The sequence below is a fragment of the Lampris incognitus genome, chromosome 2 (genome assembly GCF_029633865.1).
Source record: "Lampris incognitus isolate fLamInc1 chromosome 2, fLamInc1.hap2, whole genome shotgun sequence".
NCBI lineage: Eukaryota > Metazoa > Chordata > Actinopteri > Lampriformes > Lampridae > Lampris > Lampris incognitus.
In genome coordinates this window covers 60,339,463-60,347,690 of record NC_079212.1, presented here as the reverse complement: position 1 = coordinate 60,347,690, position 8,228 = coordinate 60,339,463, and positions in this window count along the sequence as shown.

The following is an 8,228-nucleotide window of genomic DNA, read 5'->3' as shown; positions in this document are numbered from 1 at the left end:
TTTGAAGGTTTATATGTCCTGATCTGACAGTATGTTTATACAAGTCAAGTGTAAGTCGTGTGAAGGTTTATATGTCCTGATCTGACAGTATGGTTATTACAAGTCAAGTGTAGGTCGTGTGAAGGTTTATATATCCCGATCTGACAGTATGGTTATTACAAGTCAAGTGTAAGTCGTGTGAAGGTTTATATGTCCTGATCTGACAGTATGGTTATTACAAGTCAAGTGTAAGTCGTGTGAAGGTTTTTATGTCCTGATCTGATAGTATGGTTATTAAAGTCAAGTTTAAGTCATGTGAAGGTTTATATGTCCCGATCTGACAGTATGGTTATTACAAGTCAAGTGTAAGTCGTCTGTAGGTTTATATGTCCTGATCTGACAGTATGGTTATTACAAGTCAAGTGTAAGTCGTGTGAAGGTTTATATGTATGTCCTGATCTGACAGTATGGTTATTACAAGTTAAGTGTAGGTCGTTTGAAGGTTTATATGTCCTGATCTGACAGTATGTTTATACAAGTCAAGTGTAAGTCGTGTGAAGGTTTCTATGTCCGGATCTGACAGTATGGTTATTACAAGTCAAATGTAAGTCGTGTGAAGGTTTATAAGTCCGGATCTGACAGTATGGTTATTACAAGTCAAGTGTAAGTCGTGTGAATGTTTATATGTCCCGATCGGACAGTACGGTTATTACAAGTCAAGTTTAAGTCGTGTGAAGGTGTATGTGTCCTGATCTGATAGTATGGTTATTACAAGTCAAGTTTAAGTCGTGTGAAGCTTTATATGTCCTGATCTGACAGTATGGTTATTACAAGTCAAATGTAAGTCATGTGAAGGTTTCTATGTCTGATCCGATAGTATGGTTATTACAAGTCAAATGTAAGTCGTGTGAAGGTTTATATGTCCGGATCTGACAGTATGGTTATTACAAGTCAAGTGTAAGTCGTGTGAATGTTTATATGTCCCGATCGGACAGTACGGTTATTACAAGTCAAGTGTAAGTCGTGTGAAGGTTTATATGTATGTCCTGATCTGACAGTATGGTTATTACAAGTCAAGTGTAGGTCGTGTGAAGGTTTATATGTCCTGATCTGACAGTATGGTTATACAAGTCAAGTGTAAGTCGTTTGAAGGTTTATATGTCCTGATCTGACAGTATGGTTATTACAAGTCAAGTGTAGGTCATGTGAAGGTTTATATATCCCGATCTGACAGTATGGTTATTACAAGTCAAGTGTAAGTCGTGTGAAGGTTTATATGTCCTGATCTGACAGTATGGTTATTACAAGTCAAGTGTAAGTCGTGTGAAGGTTTTTATGTCCTGATCTGATAGTATGGTTATTAAAGTCAAGTTTAAGTCATGTGAAGGTTTATATGTCCCGATCTGACAGTATGGTTATTACAAGTCAAGTGTAAGTCGTCTGTAGGTTTATATGTCCTGATCTGACAGTATGGTTATTACAAGTCAAGTGTAGGTCGTGTGAAGGTTTATATGTCCTGATCTGACAGTATGGTTATTACAAGTCAAGTGTAAGTCGTGTGAAGGTTTATATGTCCTGATCTGACAGTATGGTTATTACAAGTCAAGTGTAGGTCATGTGAAGGTTTATATGTCCTGATCTGACAGTATGGTTATTACAAGTCAAGTGTAAGTCGTGTGAAGGTTTATATGTCCTGATCTGACAGTATGGTTATTACAAGTCAAGTTTAAGTCGTGTGAAGGTGTATGTTTCCTGATCTGATAGTATGGTTATTACAAGTCAAGTGTAAGTCGTGTGAAGCTTTATATGTCCTGATCTGACAGTATGGTTATTACAAGTCAAATGTAAGTCATGTGAAGGTTTATATGTCTGATCCGATAGTATGGTTATTACAAGTCAAGTGTAAGTCATGTGAAGGTTTATATGTCCCGATCTGACAGTATGGTTATTACAAGTCTAGTGTAAGTCGTGTGAAGGTTTTTATGTCCTGATCTTATAGTATGGTTATTACAAGTCAAGTGTAAGTCATGTGAAGGTTTATATGTCCCGATCGGACAGTATGGTTATTACAAGTCAAGTGTAAGTCGTCTGTAGGTTTATATGTCCTGATCTGACAGTATGGTTATTACAAGTCAAGTGTAGGTCGTGTGAATTTTTATATGTCCTGATCTGACAGTATCGTTATTACAAGTCAAGTGTAAGTCGTGTGAAGGTTTATATGTCCTTATCTGACAGTATGGTTATTACAAGTCAAGTTTAAGTCATGTGAAGGTTTATATGTCCTGATCCGACAGTATGGTTATTACAAGTCAAGTGTAGGTCATGTGAAGGTTTATATGTCCTGATCTGACAGTATGGTTATTACAAGTCAAGTGTAGATCACGTGAAAGTTTATATGTCCTGATCCGACAGTATGGTTATTACAAGTCAAGTGTAAGTCGTGTGAAGGTTTCTATGTCCGGATCTGACAGTATGGTTATTACAAGTCAAATGTAAGTCGTGTGAAGGTTTATAAGTCCGGATCTGACAGTATGGTTATTACAAGTCAAGTGTAAGTCGTGTGAATGTTTATATGTCCCGATCGGACAGTACGGTTATTACAAGTCAAGTGTAAGTCGTGTGAAGGTTTATATGTATGTCCTGATCTGACAGTATGGTTATTACAAGTTAAGTGTAGGTCGTTTGAAGGTTTATATGTCCTGATCTGACAGTATGTTTATACAAGTCAAGTGTAAGTCGTGTGAAGGTTTATATGTCCTGATCTGACAGTATGGTTATTACAAGTCAAGTGTAGGTCGTGTGAAGGTTTATATATCCCGATCTGACAGTATGGTTATTACAAGTCAAGTGTAAGTCGTGTGAAGGTTTATATGTCCTGATCTGACAGTATGGTTATTACAAGTCAAGTGTAAGTCGTGTGAAGGTTTTTATGTCCTGATCTGATAGTATGGTTATTAAAGTCAAGTTTAAGTCATGTGAAGGTTTATATGTCCCGATCTGACAGTATGGTTATTACAAGTCAAGTGTAAGTCGTCTGTAGGTTTATATGTCCTGATCTGACAGTATGGTTATTACAAGTCAAGTGTAAGTCGTGTGAAGGTTTATATGTATGTCCTGATCTGACAGTATGGTTATTACAAGTTAAGTGTAGGTCGTTTGAAGGTTTATATGTCCTGATCTGACAGTATGTTTATACAAGTCAAGTGTAAGTCGTGTGAAGGTTTCTATGTCCGGATCTGACAGTATGGTTATTACAAGTCAAATGTAAGTCGTGTGAAGGTTTATAAGTCCGGATCTGACAGTATGGTTATTACAAGTCAAGTGTAAGTCGTGTGAATGTTTATATGTCCCGATCGGACAGTACGGTTATTACAAGTCAAGTTTAAGTCGTGTGAAGGTGTATGTGTCCTGATCTGATAGTATGGTTATTACAAGTCAAGTTTAAGTCGTGTGAAGCTTTATATGTCCTGATCTGACAGTATGGTTATTACAAGTCAAATGTAAGTCATGTGAAGGTTTATATGTCTGATCCGATAGTATGGTTATTACAAGTCAAGTGTCGGTCATGTGAAGGTTTATATGTCCTGATCTGACAGTATGATTATTACAAGTCAAGTGTAGGTCATGTGAAGGTTTATATGTCCTGATCCGACAGTATGGTTATTACAAGTCAAGTGTAAGTCGTGTGAAGGTTTTTATGTCCTGATCTGATAGTATGGTTATTACAAGTCAAGTGTAAGTCATGTGAAGGTTTATATGTCCCGATCTGACAGTATGGTTATTACAAGTCTAGTGTAAGTCGTGTGAAGGTTTTTATGTCCTGATCTGATAGTATGGTTATTACAAGTCAAGTGTAAGTCATGTGAAGGTTTATATGTCCCGATTGGACATTATGGTTATTACAAGTCAAGTGTAAGTCGTCTGTAGGTTTATATGTCCTGATCTGACAGTATGGTTATTACAAGTCAAGTGTAGGTCGTGTGAAGGTTTATATGTCCTGATCTGACAGTATGGTTATTACAAGTCAAGTGTAAGTCGTGTGAAGGTTTATATGTCCTTATCTGACAGTATGGTTATTACAAGTCAAGTTTAAGTCATGTGAAGGTTTATATGTCCTGATCCGACAGTATGGTTATTACAAGTCAAGTGTAGGTCATGTGAAGGTTTATATGTCCTGATCTGACAGTATGGTTATTACAAGTCAAGTGTAGGTCACGTGAAGGTTTATATGTCCTGATCCGACAGTATGGTTATTACAAGTCAAGTGTAAGTCGTGTGAAGGTTTCTATCTCCGGATCTGACAGTATGGTTATTACAAGTCAAATGTAAGTCGTGTGAAGGTTTATATGTCCGGATCTGACAGTATGGTTATTACAAGTCAAGTGTAAGTCGTTTGAATGTTTATATGTCCCGATCGGACAGTACGGTTATTACAAGTCAAGTGTAAGTCGTGTGAAGGTTTATATGTATGTCCTGATCTGACAGTATGGTTATTACAAGTCAAGTGTAGGTCGTGTGAAGGTTTATATGTCCTGATCTGACAGTATGTTTATACAAGTCAAGTGTAAGTCGTGTGAAGGTTTATATGTCCTGATCTGACAGTATGGTTATTACAAGTCAAGTGTAGGTCATGTGAAGGTTTATATATCCCGATCTGACAGTATGGTTATTACAAGTCAAGTGTAAGTCGTGTGAAGGTTTAAATGTCCTGATCTGACAGTATGGTTATTACAAGTCAAGTGTAAGTCGTGTGAAGGTTTTTATGTCCTGATCTGATAGTATGGTTATTAAAGTCAAGTTTAAGTCATGTGAAGGTTTATATGTCCCGATCTGACAGTATGGTTATTACAAGTCAAGTGTAAGTCGTCTGTAGGTTTATATGTCCTGATCTGACAGTATGGTTATTACAAGTCAAGTGTAGGTCGTGTGAAGGTTTATATGTCCTGATCTGACAGTATGGTTATTACAAGTCAAGTGTAAGTCGTGTGAAGGTTTATATGTCCTGATCTGACAGTATGGTTATTACAAGTCAAGTGTAGGTCATGTTAAGGTTTATATGTCCTGATCTGACAGTATGGTTATTACAAGTCAAGTGTAGGTCGTGTGAAGGTTTATATATCCCGATCTGACAGTATGGTTATTACAAGTCAAGTGTAAGTCGTGTGAAGGTTTATATGTCCTGATCTGACAGTATGGTTATTACAAGTCAAGTGTAAGTCGTGTGAAGGTTTTTATGTCCTGATCTGATAGTATGGTTATTAAAGTCAAGTTTAAGTCATGTGAAGGTTTATATGTCCCGATCTGACAGTATGGTTATTACAAGTCAAGTGTAAGTCGTCTGTAGGTTTATATGTCCTGATCTGACAGTATGGTTATTACAAGTCAAGTGTAGGTCGTGTGAAGGTTTATATATCCTGATCTGACAGTATGGTTATTACAAGTCAAGTGTAAGTCATGTGAAGGTTTATATGTCCCGATCGGACAGTATGGTTATTACAAGTCAAGTGTAAGTCGTCTGTAGGTTTATATGTCCTGATCTGACAGTATGGTTATTACAAGTCAAGTGTAGGTCGTGTGAAGGTTTATATGTCCTGATCTGACAGTATGGTTATTACAAGTCAAGTGTAAGTCGTGTGAAGGTTTATATGTCCTGATCTGACAGTATGGTTATTACAAGTCAAGTGTAGGTCGTGTGAAGGTTTATATGTCCTGATCTGACAGTATGGTTATTACAAGTCAAGTGTAGGTCATGTGAAGGTTTATATGTCCCGATCTGACAGTATGGTTATTACAAGTCAAGTGTAGGTCATGTGAAGGTTTATATATCCCGATCTGACAGTATGGTTATTACAAGTCAAGTGTAAGTCGTGTGAAGGTTTATATGTCCTGATCTGACAGTATGGTTATTACAAGTCAAGTGTAAGTCGTGTGAAGGTTTCTATGTCCGGATCTGACAGTATGGTTATTACAAGTCAAATGTAAGTCGTGTGAAGGTTTATATGTCCGGATCTGACAGTATGGTTATTACAAGTCAAGTGTAAGTCGTGTGAATGTTTATATGTCCCGATCGGACAGTACGGTTATTACAAGTCAAGTGTAAGTCGTGTGAAGGTTTATATGTTTGTCCTGATCTGACAGTATGGTTATTACAAGTCAAGTGTAGGTCGTGTGAAGGTTTATATGTCCTGATCTGACAGTATGGTTATACAAGTCAAGTGTAAGTCGTGTGAAGGTTTATATGTCCTGATCTGACAGTATGGTTATTACAAGTCAAGTGTAGGTCATGTGAAGGTTTATATATCCCGATCTGACAGTATGGTTATTACAAGTCAAGTGTAAGTCGTGTGAAGGTTTATATGTCCTGATCTGACAGTATGGTTATTACAAGTCAAGTGTAAGTCGTGTGAAGGTTTTTATGTCCTGATCTGATAGTATGGTTATTAAAGTCAAGTTTAAGTCATGTGAAGGTTTATATGTCCCGATCTGACAGTATGGTTATTACAAGTCAAGTGTAAGTCGTCTGTAGGTTTATATGTCCTGATCTGACAGTATGGTTATTACAAGTCAAGTGTAGGTCGTGTGAAGGTTTATATGTCCTGATCTGACAGTATGGTTATTACAAGTCAAGTGTAAGTCGTGTGAAGGTTTATATGTCCTGATCTGACAGTAAGGTTATTACAAGTCAAGTGTAGGTCATTTGAAGGTTTATATGTCCTGATCTGACAGTATGGTTATTACAAGTCAAGTGTAAGTCGTGTGAAGGTTTATATGTCCTGATCTGACAGTATGGTTATTACAAGTCAAGTTTAAGTCGTGTGAAGGTGTATGTGTCCTGATCTGATAGTATGGTTATTACAAGTCAAGTGTAAGTCGTGTGAAGCTTTATATGTCCTGATCTGACAGTATGGTTATTACAAGTCAAATTTAAGTCATGTGAAGGTTTATATGTCTGATCCGATAGTATGGTTATTACAAGTCAAGTGTCGGTCATGTGAAGGTTTATATGTCCTGATCTGACAGTATGATTATTACAAGTCAAGTGTAGGTCATGTGAAGGTTTATATGTCCTGATCCGACAGTATGGTTATTACAAGTCAAGTGTAAGTCGTGTGAAGGTTTTTATGTCCTGATCTGATAGTATGGTTATTACAAGTCAAGTGTAAGTCATGTGAAGGTTTATATGTCCCGATCTGACAGTATGGTTATTACAAGTCTAGTGTAAGTCGTGTGAAGGTTTTTATGTCCTGATCTGATAGTATGGTTATTACAAGTCAAGTGTAAGTCATGTGAAGGTTTATATGTCCCGATTGGACATTATGGTTATTACAAGTCAAGTGTAAGTCGTCTGTAGGTTTATATGTCCTGATCTGACAGTATGGTTATTACAAGTCAAGTGTAGGTCGTGTGAAGGTTTATATGTCCTGATCTGACAGTATGGTTATTACAAGTCAAGTGTAGGTCACGTGAAGGTTTATATGTCCTGATCCGACAGTATGGTTATTACAAGTCAAGTGTAAGTCGTGTGAAGGTTTCTATCTCCGGATCTGACAGTATGGTTATTACAAGTCAAATGTAAGTCGTGTGAAGGTTTATATGTCCGGATCTGACAGTATGGTTATTACAAGTCAAGTGTAAGTCGTTTGAATGTTTATATGTCCCGATCGGACAGTACGGTTATTACAAGTCAAGTGTAAGTCGTGTGAAGGTTTATATGTATGTCCTGATCTGACAGTATGGTTATTACAAGTCAAGTGTAGGTCGTGTGAAGGTTTATATGTCCTGATCTGACAGTATGTTTATACAAGTCAAGTGTAAGTCGTGTGAAGGTTTATATGTCCTGATCTGACAGTATGGTTATTACAAGTCAAGTGTAGGTCATGTGAAGGTTTATATATCCCGATCTGACAGTATGGTTATTACAAGTCAAGTGTAAGTCGTGTGAAGGTTTATATGTCCTGATCTGACAGTATGGTTATTACAAGTCAAGTGTAAGTCGTGTGAAGGTTTTTATGTCCTGATCTGATAGTATGGTTATTAAAGTCAAGTTTAAGTCATGTGAAGGTTTATATGTCCCGATCTGACAGTATGGTTATTACAAGTCAAGTGTAAGTCGTCTGTAGGTTTATATGTCCTGATCTGACAGTATGGTTATTACAAGTCAAGTGTAGGTCGTGTGAAGGTTTATATATCCTGATCTGACAGTATGGTTATTACAAGTCAAGTGTAAGTCGTGTGAACGTTTATATGTG